The sequence below is a fragment of the Xiphophorus maculatus genome, chromosome 20 (assembly GCF_002775205.1).
Source record: "Xiphophorus maculatus strain JP 163 A chromosome 20, X_maculatus-5.0-male, whole genome shotgun sequence".
Lineage (NCBI taxonomy): Eukaryota > Metazoa > Chordata > Actinopteri > Cyprinodontiformes > Poeciliidae > Xiphophorus > Xiphophorus maculatus.
In genome coordinates this window covers 12,718,071-12,736,072 of record NC_036462.1, presented here as the reverse complement: position 1 = coordinate 12,736,072, position 18,002 = coordinate 12,718,071, and the positions used below count along the sequence as shown (strand labels likewise).

Sequence of the window (18,002 nt, the reverse complement as noted above, 5' to 3'; positions counted from 1 at the left end):
TTAAAAGTGAGATGTTTTTGTCAAAACAAACAGATGAAAGAGATTTAGATTGGATAAACATCCCAAAAAAAATTAAACTCATTTTTTAAATGGACATACTGAGGAGACGGGTTGGTTGTAGTATCATTTACCAGCACAGCTACAATGTTTACAAAGGCTTAATTGTGTTCCTTTTTCCTATAAATACGATGAAAAGTTTGGTTTCAATAATTTGCATGCACATATCTTCATAACTGTAAATGCTTTTTTAAATAAATGAACGAACAGAGCATTGGTGATCCTCTCCAAGGGTGGGCTGGAGTTAAAATTAAGATGTCAAAAAGCACAATCTTTTGATTAAAGAGGTTAATGCAATTCTAAGGAAAGAATTATTGCCAATCCAATCTCACACACAGCACCTGTCACCTTTCTTGTGGCTCCTGCTCCACTCTCCTGCTACTCCTCCTCCTTCTCATGTCTCACCACATCCATATCTTTCTCCTCCTCCTCCTCACTCCTACTCGGACTGGTATTATCCTGCCTCTCTTTTAGAACTACACGACGACAGATGACACTGTCCTTGTCTGCAACTTAACAGCAACAATGATAAACTTTATAGTACTTTTGCAAAGAATAGAGTTAGAAGACATATACGATATAAAAACCAAGAAAAGCTGGAACAGACCAGCCATTCAGGAAGCCTCCTGAACATCCCGATGGCTAACTCGCCCCGTGTGTCTCTGTGTGGGTAAAGGTCAGAAAAGAGTCATCTAGATGGTAAACCACACATCTCTGACAAACCAACAGGGTGCTCTGATGGGCAACTACCTCTGAAGGAAAGCCTGGCGCTGTGTCTCTCTGTCTATAAAGATGAATCAACAACATTCAATTCAGTAAACACACATATCCAACAGATACCAAAGTGTCCCCAAACTTGCAAGATGTATTCAAGCTTAATGTGGAAGCAAGAAAAAACAACTAAACTCCAAATTTGTGGGTGTATAAAATGCAACTGACAACTTGTTAATATCAAAATATCCTTTCATTTAAAAAGACTGATTATTATTTCCATGGTTGCTTTCATAAAACAGCCAATACAATCTACATTAAAGCTAAAATAACTATTTCTGAAGACTTTGACTTAGTTTCAGGTCATTTTAAAACTTCAGTGCCCCTTTCTTGTGCCCAATTGCTGCTTTTCGTGATATTAAAAAGCATGCATGTGAATATTTTCATGTCCTACCTCTGTGTCCTTGGATTCATTAATTGTGTACAAGAATATTTCAAAGTACTGTATAACCTACATACATTTTTGTGTACTTGCTATCACAACCTGACAAAAATCAAATGTTTTTAGGTAACCTAAGCTGCATTTGGACTTAAAAGAACTCAGACTAATTGAAATTTCCATCATATCCTAGACAGCCACCTCCACCCACAGAGAGAGAGAGCACCCATATCTCTTCAAATCAGAACACACTGAAACGCACACTTGCACACACCGACGTCCAAAGACACACAAGCTTGCATGCTGACATCCCATCGCCCTCGCACAAACCCAGCCTGACAAGCTCCAGCATGTGTGATGGAGCTGACTGGTTGGAAAAGAGTCTCTCTGCCCCGAGGCTCAGCTCTCTCCGACAGGAAGCTGGAGTGTGAGCTGGGACACACAAGATGAGGGAGGGGACGAGGACGCACAGCACCAGCCAGAACAATAATCACCACTAACTGGAAAAACCGCTGTCCGTTCTTTTCCATTTAATGATTTTTAAAGTATGATTACAAGACACAAGTGCAAATGGATAGACATGCTCTAAGTCAGGGGTGTCAAACTCCAGTCCTCGAGGGCCGCAGTCCTGCAACTTTTAGATGTGCCTCTGCTGCACCACACCTGAATACAATAATTAGGTCATTAGCAAGGCTGGGAGAACTGATCTACACAAGGAGGAGGTAATTAAGACATTTCATTTCAGTGTTTTGTAGCTGTGGCACATCTAAAAACTGCAAGACTGCGGCCCTCGAGGACTGGAGTTTGACACCTGTGCTCTAAGTAATAAGCCAGTGAGCAGACTTAAATATGGAGCAGTGGTCAGAGGCCAAATATTTAAAGAAAACATATTTTATGACTTTCTATTTTTAAAACTTTCGAGTTTTGTCAAAAACACAGACCTAAAAAAATCAATACGGCTGCTTTGCATATAGAAGTTATGGGTGGCTTCAGGAAAAACCTGTATTTCCATTCCTGAAAACTTGAATGCCTTTAAAATGTCTTGCAAACATATTCATACCGCTTGAACATTTTCATATTATTGCAACAAATGTGTCAATGCATGGATAATATGTACTGTAGGTGAGAATTTCAGTTACCCAATGCTGATTTTAAGGCAAATAGCCTATTTCCCGGCAGCGAGGATGAGCAGAAGAAAAAACACATTTTTCATTCTCTTTAAGTGTAGACTAATTTCAACTACAAAGAAAATAAAAACAGTTATTTGGGATTGTTTCAGTTTTCAACCCAACTGAAACAGGGGGAGGGCTGATGTTTCAGCAGTTAGAAACTTTAAAGGCTACGGCAGTAAATAGTTTCTGGAGACATCATATCTCACTGTGCCACTGCTTTCATCTAGAGTTACAAGCAGTGACAGTAAGTCTGTGACGATGACAGCATCACATGATTAAATCACGGCCTTACAACTTAACAACTATAAACACCACATTGCCAAGATTATTTACAAAGCCAAGTATGTAAAAATTACAGCCTGGAAAACCTTTAAAATCTGAAGTGTTGAACTTAAAAAAACAGAGTTTGATGTTGTTGATGTTTGTTGCTTTGAAAAAATAAGAGGGACATTGTCTTTTGTGGGTGAACTCCTCATATTCAACACTATAACTCGACCCACAGATGCATTTTACATACAAATGTTGCACAATTTAAATGACAACATAATTAATTGACACGCGGAAAGAAAATTCTCAGAAACTCCAATGTGCTTTCTTTATTTGCTAAAGTTATATAGTGTAATCAGGGTCTACTGTCAATGAGGACGTTTTCCAAAAAGATATGTCGTGGTCAGCCTCTGTTCAGCATATAATATAAAGCACAATATAAAGCTTGCTAAGTAAGAATAATTTACACAAATTTCATAATAAACTTTATTTACAAAGGGACAATGTCCATATCTAGCACAGATGTCACTATTTGATTAAAGTTACGGCATAAGCTAATTCACATCTGCAGTCCCTTGACAGTTTACAAAAATAGATGTATAATACAATAATATAATAAAATGGATTAGTACCATACTGAAGCTATGTGGAACAGCCTAAAGTTCAATAACCATCAAAAGATTGCAGAATATCTACATCTGGAACTGTTTGCCCGATGTTCGCTTAAACATCTGCAGACGACATACAAAGTGCTCTTCGTGTCTCTGCTCCACAGCTGCACAATAAGACAAGTGTGAATAAATAATGCCTTTGCGTGAGATCATGTGGTTTTTACTGGTTGAAACTCTGAACATCTATTTCCAGTCATATCTCAAATCTTAAACACCCATAACTCAAAGCCAGAATCTATCTGTCAGCACACCAGAATGCTTTACGGAGCTAAAGAAGGTATGTATGATGAAGTATGATCCATCACAGAACAACTGACTGTATTCAAAAAGCATTCAGAGAAGTTATAACCTGTTGCAGCGTCAGCGGGTCTGCACAATGGCAATTTTTCAGATGCAAGTCAAATTGGACAAAAAGTCTCAGACAGCTGACAATCTGACACTGTGTCACTCAGGAGTCACAAGATTTTATTAGATGCCCAGTAACTCAGTCAATACTGACTTCTTTTAAAGTATGAGCTCAGCAGTTCAAATACTGCAAATACTTTACTACTTTCTAATCCTGCATGGCATTAGTCTTTTGGATTCTGCATTAAATAAACATTTATTTACTATTTATCTAGAATTTTATATATATTTTTTAAAAAGTTAGTTTCAGAGTCAAGATTGTTAGCAGAAACTTAGTTAGAAAATCCTGACCGACTGGTTGGTCAGCTTTGTCAAACCTATAACAGTGGCATTCAGTAGCTGCGCTTCCTTTGACCATATATTTTCTCAATTTGACATTTTTAAAATAAATTTGATTAATAAAAAAAACACAGCAATTTCAAAAAAACTCATTTTTTGATAAAATGTTTTGTCGCTAGGATGAGGTGGTTTGTTAGCTGTATCAAAATTGGTTTATTTTGCAAAACTGCAATGGAAACACTTTTTCGCATCACACAACTCACATGATCAACAACCAGTTGTTGCCACTAGCACAAACCATGTAGAAGAAGAGAACTGAAAGTATTTGGAGGATTATGGCAGCATGACTTTTAATGATTTATCATGTAAACAAGGCATCTAATAAAAAAAAAAGTTTGTGACATTATGAGAATAATTATTATTTCATTGCACGTCTTCAGGGTCCTGAGGAGGCGCTGTTCCCAGCATGCATTTGGTGAAAACAGGGGTTTCTGCACATTTCTCCAGATCTATCACAGCAAGCATTCTCAGCATTGTGTGAGAGAAAGGAAAATTGAGTGGGCATCCCTGTAACCACACTCTGTATTCAGCAGAGTGTGGTCCCACAACCGAGCATAAACGCCCAGCATGGCATTGCAATCCTCCCTGCAGCCCACTGACCAAGAAGCTCCATCAAACAGGATCTTCCATTCTACTCCCCCCATGTTCCCAGTTTTTACCTCCTGTACACTCAGAAAAAACACCAAGCTTCCCACCCTCCCTACAGCCATTCTTTCCATTCTTTCACGCTCTCCTCAAAGTTTTGCTAGCAGGTGCATTACTCTGAACTCAAACCGATTCTGCACCTGCCCTCCCCCAAAATAAAGCCAACCTGGTTGAAAGCAAGAACAGCATTGGTAAAAAAAAAAATGGTGCAGAAGGAACAACAGAGTGAACCTGAAAAAATAACAGCTGCAACAAACATATTGTCATTTAACATTTGTTTCATGCTGAGTGCAGCAGCAGGTCAGTTCACAGCAGGATCTGCACCTCTAGGCATCCTTAGTGGCATGGCTCTCTGTCCTCAACTACAATTAATCTCTCAATGTTTAATGACTGTGATGATCAGTTCTTAGGAGGGATAGTTTTGTTAGAGAAACACGTCTAGTGCTGATATTCTCCAACCTCCTTTTTTTCTTTTGATTATTAAATTATGATAAGTAATATTAAGTGAAGATTGTGGGCAGCTCAGTGGTGTAGCAACAAGAAGTTCCAGGTTCCAGGCAACATTCCTGATGGAGAAAGGCAAAAGCAGTGTTTGGAGTCAAGATTAACCTTAGTATTACTACACGTGAAGCTTGTAACTTCCCAAAGAAGGTGGAATAACAATGGTGGATTACCTTCAAATTCAACACCTTCACCTCAAATCAATGGCCAAATGGTTAAAACTTTGACACAACTGGACTTAATCTGACTGTGGACTGAGAACTGAGAACTCAACTTGAGGAGAAACCAACCATTTTACAAGGAACCTAACAATTTATGACAGGAAAGGTGGTCAACCATCTGCTACAATTGCACCAGGATTTGGATGATGGCTACAACAAGCAACTTCCTAAAGGATTTTTAACAAAGAGCCTGCAAAGATATTTTAAACCTTTTGTTATGGAAAAAAAAATCTGCAATATATTCAAACTTTTGCACCTAATTCTTGATTATTATATTTTAAAAATTGTATTTGGTATTATCATTACTCCTTGCAAAATAAAACTTGCATTCCAGCTTGATGCGAGCCGTCATCTGGAGTCCTGGTGTGAAAACCCTCCTCAGAAATCACACCTGCATCAATCCAGTCACAACATGTAGTTAAGCAATTTACCTTAAAAAAACCTCTGCAGGCAAAATGACCTGCATGGAGCTTTGTGTGTGGCCAAAAACACACAGAGCATACAAAAAACAAACGGCACTGTAGATTTTAATATCTTGGATGCTATTAAACCAACAGCTGCTTCTATTTATTCTTTATTTTGAAACTCTACTCCAATATATGATGGAGATTTACATAAAATTCATGAAAATAAACATACAGCAGCAGTAAAAATAGAATCTAGTAAAAAATACATAGTTTTGGGCTGCTTTTATGAATAAAAAAATATATATTTTTAATGTTTTACTCCCTACAATCATATGTGTCTTAGAGTTTGTCTTTACTGGCTCTCTTTTTGTTATTTATTGGCTACCAGGAAATGAGAGCCCTCCCTGTGTAATTAATGGGCACAATTATGTAATCGAGGAGTGGTCTGCAGTTTGTTGCAAACAGCTCCAGATGTACTGCTGGCCTGTTGTTTGAGAGGAATTCAATTCTGGTGATCACCTATGATGGGGTCACCACCAGTACCAAGCCTGAGGTCACTCCCCACTCCCCAGACACCCGGACCCTATTTTCTTTCTCTTGTAAATCGAGCTTTAATGGTTTACAAGCCTTCCAATAACCATAATACCTTCAGAGTGAATTAGCTTGCAAAGCAGGGAGACACACAGGCAGAAATGAATCAAAGTTCACAAATTGCTCAATAATAAGGAATTACTATGTGAAATTGAGAATTTATATGTTTTGATCTCCATAATCTGTGCATGTCTTTTTTTAAGATACAAGAAACTTTAAAGGGAAGCTGGTATATAATTAACTTTAAAAATATATTAAATGTTAAGAAATTCTAAATGTGCATGAGTAACATTTTGTAATTCAGCAAATTATCATCCCATATTTTGTGAAAGGCCTGATGAGGCAAGGGGGGTTAAAGTCATCCCATCAGTTTTATGCTCCTGACTTGCTAAGTAATGTAGTCAAAGCCACGCATCAGATGTCTCAAGTATAATGAAGCTGGCTTTACAAGAGGGTGATGGATAGGGAACAGGCAGCTCCGGAAGACTCAGAAATCATTTCCAACCAGTAAAGTAGAAAGTCAAAATATATAATTTAAATTTGAGCCATTTGCTAAGCCTTCCACAAGATTATTAAGTTAATCTGCTGTTATTCTTTTGAAAAGAATGCTATGTGGGGGATCTCCGAAACAGATTTTTTGTGTAACTTTAATGTTGCACCACTTCTCCTACTGGCTTCATTTTTGAAAGCTTGTATAGCTTTGCCAGAAGTTATCTTATGCACTTGTGACTTATGAAAGGCCAGCGTCAGCTCGGAGGTAGATCAACTCCAGGTTTGAAACCGAAATGTCTCAAACCTGGAGGTGGGGTGGGGTTGTTGCCTAACTCCAATGGTCATTGGGTGAAAGGCGGGGTACACCCTGGACAGATCACTGGACAAACAATCATGCACACACACACACACTCATAACTAAGCTTAATATAGAGAAACATTTAACAGTCATGTTTTTGGACTGTTGAGAAAGTAACTAGAGAGAACATATGCACCTATATATGCACTGGAGAACATGCAAACTCCTTGCAGACACAGGTCATAATTCAAAACCTGGACCTCCTTGCTGAAAGCAGTTAATTATAGTTCTTAAATGAAAACCGGAATCAGTTGAGATTACCATCAGGAAATAAAAGTTGTGCAAAAACCAGGGATTTCTAGTGTTTACTCCCAACTGGTCTTTCTGGTTGTTCTGTTTGTATGCCCAAACAGTACAACCAGCGCATTAGTGAATCAAGAAACCAACCAAACCACCCTCTGTGCTGGATCTTAGATCATTTGAGCTGATTCAGATGCTGCTGATGTCATCATTTTGTAGGGCACTATAAGGAAAGCATTTCAGAAAGTATTTCAGAAGTTGTTTAGAAGAAGGACAAAACTTGGCCAATTTAAACTGTGTGCTTTTGTTTGTAAAATTATCACTTTCTTTGATTTTTAATGCATCTGTGGGGTTCTTGTAATCGTGAATCACTTGAAGTTATTCTCCCTCATCCCCACATCCTGAAATCATTCTGCTGGCTACATGTGGGTCCAGATGATTCTTCTGCTGAGTAAAACAGTCAGTCCTGGCATGAAATACAGAGGAGGCAGAATTACATCTTATCTGATCCCGGTTCATGAACTGAGATGCAGATTGTTTCTGTTCTTTCTCGAGGACAAACTCGATCTCAGGGGAAATCAGTTTTTAAACATGAACCAAGTGGTTATTTTGGAAAAAGAAAGCACCAATTTCCAAACCCATGAAATAATTTGTTAATAAAAACAGTTGTGCTACACTTTTTACCAGAAACCGTCCAGAGTTCCCTACATAAAACCTGCCTTCAAAGCCCCAGACGCCATGAAAAGCGCTGAAAAGTCGCGGTTGCCAAATAAGAAAGAGCCAACCACTGGAGCTCAGTCAGTTAGGGCAGGGCCAAGCACCCAGTCAGCCAGTCAGGATGGCTAAGTTTTAAATGTGTTGCAGCAGGAAAAGCTTTGGAGCAAGGCAAGCAGTCTGGAGTCTGCAACTTTCCCCTGATCCAGCTAGTGCACCGCCCTCCTAGCAGCCCACCCAAGAAGCAGCCCATGGGCATAAATTTGAGAGGCTGACTCGCTGCGGATTTAAAACAATCTGCATCTCTCTCCCTCTAACTCCTACACTATGAAATGTTTCACTCTTTTTCCCCCCTGCACTGTCTTTTGCCCTTCTTTCCTTTCCAGCAAATTCCACTTTTAATGAGACTAGAAAGCTCTTTCTCAGACTGTGCCAACAAAATTATTTTCTTACAGGCTTAATTAAGTTAGCAAAATATATTGAAAATGTACAGGATATGTATTTTTGTGTATCCATCCAAGCAACAATAAAGAATTAGACTTCTATCTACTTAAAGGAGGCCACAGAAAGCTTTGTTGAAATAAGGTTAATTACATCTATCAAAACTGAACCCCTCTGTAGTTTCTTTCTCCCTGAAATTAGATATTTCTCTGGACACAAAATGTAAGTTTTAAAGCTACGGAGCAAAATAAATGCATTTAATTAAACTTTTTTTTTTTTACACTAAAAAGAATAAACACCCAGCTTCAGTTTGCACAATTACAAAACTGCCAAAGCTCTGAATCACCTCTGCTCACTGCATGCTTCAGTGTGTTGTAGCCTGACTGTTTAGTTGCAGATAAGCCTTTTTGAAGGAGGCTTTGTCCTTTTGCTCAGTTTCTGCCTCATCGACACATGTTCCTTGTAAATCAAAATGAAGCTACAGAAATTTTTGCTCTTCAGCTAGAACATCATGTCTGAGATGTTGTCGTAGACGTGAAGCTGTTTGACGATGAGAGCGGTTACCTTTGACCCACAACAGATTCCTCTTGGCGTATCAGTGACGACTCGGGCCTGCATTTGGCTCGCAGCAGTCGTAAGTCATATACGCGCGTGTCACTGTGCTGTGAATGTATACTGACTTCCTGTTATGGCATCTGATCTGGCTAACATGGCAACAACCTAGCCGCTGTAGCTTGTCACAACTATCATTGAAAAGGGAATAGAAACAGAAGCACTTAGTCTAACAGAAAAGACAGGAATGGGAACATTTTGGAAAAAAAGAGATGGAGGACAATTTATTTATTCTGAAGTGGGATATTTGGAAGAGACGTAACAAAAAGAAACAGGAAGAATTATTTTCTTTGTGGTTCTTTAGCATTGGCTACAGCACTAATCTGGTTAAAGCCATCCAGTGCATTAGAAGGTCAATTTCCAGTTTTAAAGGATTACTAAAGTTTTCAAAACATAAAAAAAAAATTATTTGTAAGTTTGAAACTTTTTGTACTGCCTAAGAAGAGTTTCCTCCAATAGTCATAATGCTGGATTAAAACTCTTAGATCAATTACAGACTCAGAAAAAGGGGTCAGCCAGAGATTGTGGGGTCAGGTTCAGGTTGATCAACCTGTTTATCAATTGCTGGTGTGAGATGTTTGATATTGAAACTGAGGAGATTGACGTGATAATGCAGTTTCATAATTCTGGTGAGTGGCGGAGCCCCACGGAGAGGTAAGTAGGTCTTCAGAGGATGTGGTTGGCAGGGAGAAGGTGGGCAGTGCAGCTGGTAACTGACTCTTCTACGGTTCCAGGGTGGAAGCGTGAACAAGTGGAGGTCTGAGGGTGGACATTCAAGTGATCGTTCGATACATCTTGCAGGAAAGTTTCCTAGGAGGGCAGTCAGCAGAGAGACTGGCATAGGTGAACTAACAGATAATGCATGGAGCAGGGAAAGGCTGTGAGCAAGTACTGAGTATCCAGAGGCCACTGGACACACAGTTTGAGTTAACCATCTGGCATCTACCTCAGGAAACCGCTCCTCTTTTAAACTCCTCCTGATTACTCCTGATGAGGATCAGCTGGAAGCCACACCTGCCAGTCACACCCTGTGGAGGAGGAAGGTACAAGAAGCACCACACAAACACAAACTGTCCTGTACACAACCCCTGAAGACGTGATCGAACGAAACAAAGTGTAACGTTCCTCCTTCATCACCTGCTGCTGTCAGTCAGCTGACATGGATGCATTTTTGCTTTTAAATAAAAGCAGGCAGATAAAAATATACTCACAGCAAATCTAAAACTTGCATAACCCCTGTTAAAAGGCTGTGCTTTTTTGATGTATGACAAAAACCTTTTCCACCTTTACCGTGACATATACAATATCCAAATAAAAATAAATCTGTAAAAGGAAAAACATTTGAAAAGTTAAAAAGCTCTATAACCTGTTTGTTCAAGTGTGTACACCCTTAAAGTAATACTTTATTGAGATTATAGAGTATGTAAAGTTCACACTTGCCATCGCTTATATGTGGTGAATCTGAAATGAAGTTAAGTCTCTCTGAAAGATTAACTTGATATTTACAGAGAGAAAAGATCACAATAACCTTATCAAAAGGAAGGTTGTTGCTGTCATCTAATTTAGATAATGTTTGTGTTAATGTGCAATATTATTTTGGTGGAGACTGCTGGTTAGCTGATTGTCAGTTTGGTGGGATAATTTCCAAACTATGAAGAGAGCTAAAAAAGCAAAGGAACGTACAACATTTTCACAAACTACTGCCTGACCCAAAATTCCAAGGTTTTCTCAGTCTTACCAGACTGGGAGCAGATAGACAAGTCCACAACTCATTGAAGCTGAAGTTGTTCGACTGGGAAAACAGCAACAGGTTTAAAATGGTCTCATGCAAAAGTGTAAACATTTAGTAGCTGCATTTTGTTGTTTCCGTCTTCCGTTATTAACGTCTTCAGATTGAGCTGTTTTAAAAGGTTAAAATTAGCTAATTAGGTGACCTTATAACTGCCTGTTAGCCCTCCACCACTTTGGTGATTTCTAGACTTTTCTATAAAAATTATACATCTTTTTACTATCCACAACATAATTATTGCTAATGACATCCTTTAAATTATCAATGTTGTTAACCTGTAAAGCATAGGTATAAAGGCATTTCTTACATCAACAGAGCTGCTGTTTTTAAAGGGGAAGTATTCTGCAAACTTATATAATGTTATAATGTTATTCCTCATCAAACACATACCTGGAGTGTTGCTTTGACTCATTCAAGCATGTTTGAGAAATCCTTGAATCTCACGTGGCAGCCATTCAGAGGTTCCTAAACACCTGCTCATACACTGTGCTGCCTATTTACCCAAAGCTAAGCCTAGAAGCTTTAGTCCCCAAACTGAGTTCCAACCCCTCCCATGTGCCTTCCTCTCTCAGCTCCTCCAGACTAGCAGCAGCAATTAGCAAACACCTGATGGAACTGCGTATGTGCTGTGTTTATCATACAAACTACAATGCCCCTAATAATGGTTGTAAACAGCACCAATAAATGGCATAAAGAAGCATTGCTGTGATGATGTGCTGGAAAGAATAGAAGGTTGTTAAAGAACCAGAGGCCAATTTCTTTAGGAAATTGGCGTCTGTTTCATTACAGCCATCAAACGGCTAATTAAACAGACACTGAAATAAAAAAATAAAGAAATGTTCAAGTCCTGAACATTTCTTTATTTAAAATATCCAACTATACTTATGAATTAAACAAAAACAAGAAAATGCTAAATGTAGAAACTTGCAGAACACAGACACTGACGGGAGTGTGTTTAATGTGGAACTGCATGTTTCTCAAAAACATATGGCAAGCCAACATTCTTAGGAAGTTATCTCATCTCAGATAACAGAGTTGTTGTCCAGAAGAGCCATCATAAACACACGCAACATGAATATCCCGCTGTACTTTTTCCTCAGTCCCTTCGTTTCTGAATAATAAAATCAAAGCATCCATGATGCAGTTAAGGAACTCTATCATTACCTTACTTGTTATAAAACAAAAGGTATAAATGTTTGGAAAATAAATATGACGCAAAACCCATGATGATCTGTCATATTGCCTCTCCTTCTCTACAACAGCAAAAGGGAAATGCAGACATGTCATTTTTTTTCTTCTAATTGATGAATACTACAGCCAGATGTCAGACTCTGTATTGTAACTTCACTAATTATGTCAACACCTAAAAGCATTGTGGCTATGGCAACCTAGTGAAATAATAAACACCGCCTCTTCTTCACTTTCTGCCTGCCGACAGTAAAGCACAAGATGAGTCATCAGCAGTCGAGAACACACACATTGAAACACACAGACAACCCCAAAAAAAAAAAAAACACACATGCACAGGCAAACAAGTTAGAGTAAAAAATAGTCTGAATGAACCTGCAGGAACAACATAAGAAATACTACAAGACCAGGCTGTTCCTGCTTCTTTCAGTCAGAGCCACAAACTGAGCGGATTTAATGGCGAGTAATGAGCATCAGCGTGGGCTGTTTGTGCACACAAAAACAACCCAGCATTTTCACCTGGATGCTATTATCTGTCGTTTGATTTCTAATATCAACCACATGAGGTGATAGTTAGGCTTACTTGTGCACAAACCCACACACGCACACCGACACATGGAGGCAAAGAAACCAACCGCCCCAATTCAAAGCAGAGGCCTTGAACGACCGGGAAAAGCGTCAACTCCTCTTACTGTCGGCAGAAAATCTACATCACAGGCATGCATATACAGCGCTGCAGGCAGTAAATTTTTAACTTTTTCATCTGTACTACCTGGCAAAAGTATTCACATCACTTCATATTCTTCAGATTTTCCCACATCACAAACGCAGCCCTCACTGTATTTTACAGGGACTTTATGTGACACACAACACAGTACAAAATCTGAACAATGGAAACAGAACGAAAAGGATACATGGTTTTTTAATAAATCAATATCTGAAAAGTGTGGCATGGATTTATATTCAGCCTCCTTCAATCAATAGGCTGAATATTGAACACACGTAGGTTCTAAACACTCAGAATATAGACTTACATTAAAAAGAGATCGCAGCAGAAAACTCATAAATATACACTCTGCCATTATGCTCCAAGCCCCCAAAACTACCCTTCCTCCCTCACAGCTAAACACACGAGGAATCAGTTCTGAGTGGCTTCAGAGCTGAGAGAACAACAAAAGATTGTAGCTGTAATTTTTGCTGCAATTACAGCTACAGTTTATTTGAAGTTTGTCTAGCTTTACTCATGAAACTTAAGTTTTTGCTTGTTTTTCTGAGCAAAATTGTCCAAGCTCAATCAAATTGGACAAAGCCCCACTTTCAAGCTTTGCTACATACTCTCAGTTGAACTCTGCACTTTGACTGGACCATTCCAACTCATAGATATGCTTGGAGAAATAAGCACATCTTGACTGGATGTTTAGAATCACCTTGTACTTCCCTATCAGTTCTGACACACTTCCCTATCACTATTGAAGCAGGACATTCACAGAGTCAGATGCTGCCACTACCATACCTCACTGTCCTCATATTATTTTCAGCTTGAACTCAACATCTTCCCACCAAGAAACATGGTGCTGTTGGGTTTTTTATTAGACACATAGCATCTTGGAAGTAGGTCTCAACTGGCCGTCTCATCTTGGCCACGTCTTTGTGGGTTTTGCCATACTCTTTCCATTTTCCAATTTTTGGATTAGACAGAGATCTGTGGGATGTTCAAAGCTTGGGAAATAGTTTTTTTATCCTAATCTTGTTTGAAATTTCTCCACAGTCTTATGCCTGACTTGTGCTTTGTTTCCTAGTCTTCATTGTTATGTTCTTCTAGATTAAATTTAACATATGGACTTTGCTAATTAGGAGGTATCAGAATACAGAAGGCTGTCTACAAATACATGCCGCACTTTTCAAAATTTTGCACATAAATGTGTTAAAATCTAAGTATCATTTTGCTTCCCACTAGTGTATTTCAAGACCAGTAAAAACCCAAAATAAAACACATTTTGTTTTTAACAAGACAAGATATGAAGACATTGAAGTGATATGCGGTACACCTCAATACTTCCTCACCAGAATATTTTGTTTCCTGAAAAAATAACTGATGAGTCACAACAAGATTAAAACATGTGTGATCCTAGAATTAGTTTAGCACTGCTAATAGTTAATTATCTTCAGCACTGAATTGATTTCATAAGTCTTTTAACATCAAAACAAAACAAGAAGAATAAAAACCTCCACTGGACTAATTGCATCAAACCCGGCTGACCTCTGTCTCATTTTTCTATCCCTCTGAACTGATCGGCTGTGAAGATCATTCATCTAATCCCGTCCGCTGTGATTTGTCCGATACGCCCTCTAATGGGTGGGAAATCTCAGAGTGACCACGGACAATGATTTTCAGAATATTTCCCATGGTTGCAACATTTCCCCTCGCTATTATATGTGCCCTTTGACTAATGCGATTCAAGCTTGCTAAATGTTTAATGCTTTTGCCCTCTGGTGTCAGCTCTTTACTTAGTAGCTCCCCTCCTCAATGCTGTGTCTCACTCCAGCATCATTTAGTCTTTTTACTAATCTCTGTACAAATCTCTGTGAAATCAGCAGCTAATTCTTGCGCTTTCAGATGGGCTAGGAAGCAAGTTTTGCCTCCAAAACAATTTCTTCACTCTCAGCCAAAAATGGACATGGAGTAAACTGAAGATGTGCAGCAGATCAGAAAGAACGCAAACTCAAATCTGATGAGGCAACAATCATCTCTGAATGCCTTTCCTCTGATATGTTCATGTGCCTGGAAGTGGTAAACAGGACAATGTGGAGATAGAAGAAAAAGGAGCGAGTTCTGTGTCCTTTGGAGCGTCCCGGGCCGAAGCTGTGTCCTTTGGAGCGTCCCGGGCCGAAGCTGATCGTCCGTGCGGTTTGAGCCAGGCCTGGCTCAGACAGACAGACAGCTGCTATTAAACCCTGATTGTTTCAGGTTCACAGGGTGTGAAAGGGTCTGATTGAAGGGCTGTGATCCCAGTGAGGGTGGTCCTTCTCCCCCTTACCTCCCCTCTCTCTCTCTGTGTGGAAGGTGGGAGAAGGACCGTGTAGGGAAAGGGGGGTGATGGGTTGCAGGCGTCACGTGACGAGTTTCTTGCTGTGCGGACTAAAATGGAATCTTGACAAAAAGACACCACTTGTTGCTGCCTGCTTCTTGTTACACCTGTGTCACATAATCAGGGGCCAAACCCTCCGCCCCCACTGCCTACCCAAAACTCCTCAAAAAAGTGACTTTATCATCATGATTGATACCAGAGAGAGCTTTGCCCAAAGTTTTACTCATTTTTACTACAGTAGATGCAAATTCACCCAAATAAATATTGTACGAGGTCAAAGAAAAACCCATCAGTCCCCTGAGATGACTGTGGTAAATCACGTCAGATCTGACCTGTGACTGCAAAATTGAGGTCAGCTGCTTCCTGCACAGTGTATTTGTTTAAGGCCATCCCCATTAAGGAGCCTTTCGAGCTCAGTACACTTGATAAAGACCAGAGAGGGTGAGGAAGCTCCCCTGCAGAGCTTTTCTCATGTGGCCAAAGGACAAGTGCAGTCTCGTCCATCGAATGCTCCCCTTGTAAACCTCTAAAGGAGTGATTGGTCACGATGGAAAATGACCCTGAGCTTTTTATTCAGCTTCTTTCAGCATAAAAACCTGATAACAGTAGCTAATTCCACCTTGTCCAGTTGCAAAGCAGTTAAATAATTTAATATCTCATAAATCCTTTCAAGGATCTTCCTCTTAATGCAGTCTACAAAGGTATATGTGTGAGTGGGGAAGGTTCAGACTGTGTGTGCTCAGCACTTCTCACTGTCACTTTGGAAATAAATAAGTGTTTGGCCTCCCCATTGAGGCCGATGTTGACGCTCTTCAGTGCAGGGCCACTATTAGCAGTGGCCTAATCTTCCCACATTAGCAGCTACAGTCCACTCTTACATAGATAATTAGATTAGAATCCATCATCTATCCCAGATTAGAGATGGATGATAGCAGGGTTCAATTCATAAGAAGCACCAAAAGTGCAGATGTCAGAAAACCATCAAAGTTTATGCATTAAAGGTTTTGACAAACTGCAGCAAGAGGTAAGCATGTAGGACAAATACTGACACCAAAAGTGTTGTGAATTACAAGAAACAGCTGTTCTCGGGTGGCCCTGCTACTGTCCTCGGGCAAACCTGCAGACTCCCCACCCCAAAGGAAGCAGTTTTAGGGGGGTCTGCAATTGAGCCAGGAAATTCAGCAAAACGTCAGCTTATCCTCTCATGTCTAAACAGAAAACAATTTCAATATCTTCCCAGGTCTCTTTTAAACCCAAAGTAAAATATACTCTGCCCCAAGAAACCACCAAGCCCAGAAAAACCGAACACAATATCTTATCAGTTAAATGGAAGACTTAAAACAAAACGTCACATAAACAAAGACATGAAACAAACTTACTGTAACACACAGTTTAAAGTTTCCATCTGATTTAAAGAGATCCAGGCTACAAGGGTGATTATAAGGCTGCGCAAAAAGTTACTTTCAAACCAAGAACAAGCATAATCTAGTCAATTAATAATCGACTGTAATTTAAAGAGCGACCATAAATCATCAGCTCTGCTTACCTCAGGGTAGAGGAGAAATATTCAGCATGAAACTCCCTGACTGGAGTCCTTGGAAGAGCTCAGAGGATCCAGGGACTGAGAAAGTTTCCAGTAAAGCCTCCCGTCTCTCTCTCTCTCTCTCTCTCTCTCTCTCTCTTTCCCCTTTCTTTCTTTATTTCTTTCTTTCTCTCTCTCTCTCTCAACTTTTCTGGTAAGCAGGCGGATGGAGATGAGTGAAATCTTCACAGAAACCGACACATTGTTCCTTCTTCAGCAGGGATCTTGCATACTTTCGAATTCTTCAAAGTGTCTTTAGGCAGACGTTGACAAAACTGCACCCCATGTTCGGCTCTGGAGTCCCGCAAAGCGCCTTGGAGTTGGCTGCACAGCCAATGCGGGAATGCGCACCCCCTTCTCCCTCTCTCTTCCCCCTCCTTCCCTGTCCTCCCTCCCTTTCTCCACAGCCCGTGGACCACCCCGAAACAGGAAGTTCACTTTTTGTTTTTCTTAAAAAAAGAAAGAGAGAAAAAAAAAGAACCACACTGCCTCGGTTTTCTCCTCAAACTTAACATGCAGCCCAGAAACACAACCAAACTGATGGTCGGTTAGTTTACCCCCATCTTCTCAGTAAATAAAAGAACATTCCTTTAAAGTAATATAATCAGCTATATAAAGGCATTACAGCCTCCAAGTGTTTATCAAATGCTTGTACGTACACGGCTGCGTCTATATTAAGTAGGTTCTTATCTAGTAATTGTGAAAACCTATCTATAAATGTTTGTGTTTACTTTAACAGTGTAACTTCATAGCAGCCCATCGGACAGCGTGTGTGGCTGCCTGGTTGGCTTCTTGTGGGGATGCTGCAGATTGCTGAGCCTCAACCAGTCAAATCCACCACAAAACCTGGACTGGAGTCCAATCCGCTGCCCTGGAGCCGGACCAGCGCCGACTCGACCACAAAGTTATTGGGTTATTAAAGAAGAAAGACGTGCGCCGACACTTAACCTAAAACCAGACCTTATTATTTCAGGAAGTGTACATGAACACATATGCATTTAGTAAACATGTAAGAGTAATAAAATAAAATTTGTAATTATATTTTTATATTTTTATAAATATGTACATATT

At 39.7% G+C, this 18,002-nt stretch overlaps 1 protein-coding gene across 4 annotated transcripts in view; it reads right to left on the bottom strand.

Moving 5' to 3' along the window:
• Window positions 1–17,250, bottom strand: part of gli1 (GLI family zinc finger 1) — a 58,298-nt gene extending 41,048 nt beyond the window's left edge. For all 4 annotated transcript variants that reach the window (XM_023325364.1, XM_023325366.1, XM_023325365.1 and 1 more), the window contains exon 1: window positions 16,896–17,250. The gene's annotated coding sequence lies outside the window, so the exon portion shown is untranslated. The remainder of the gene's footprint in view (window positions 1–16,895) is intronic.
• Window positions 17,251–18,002: the final 752 nt, after the last annotated feature.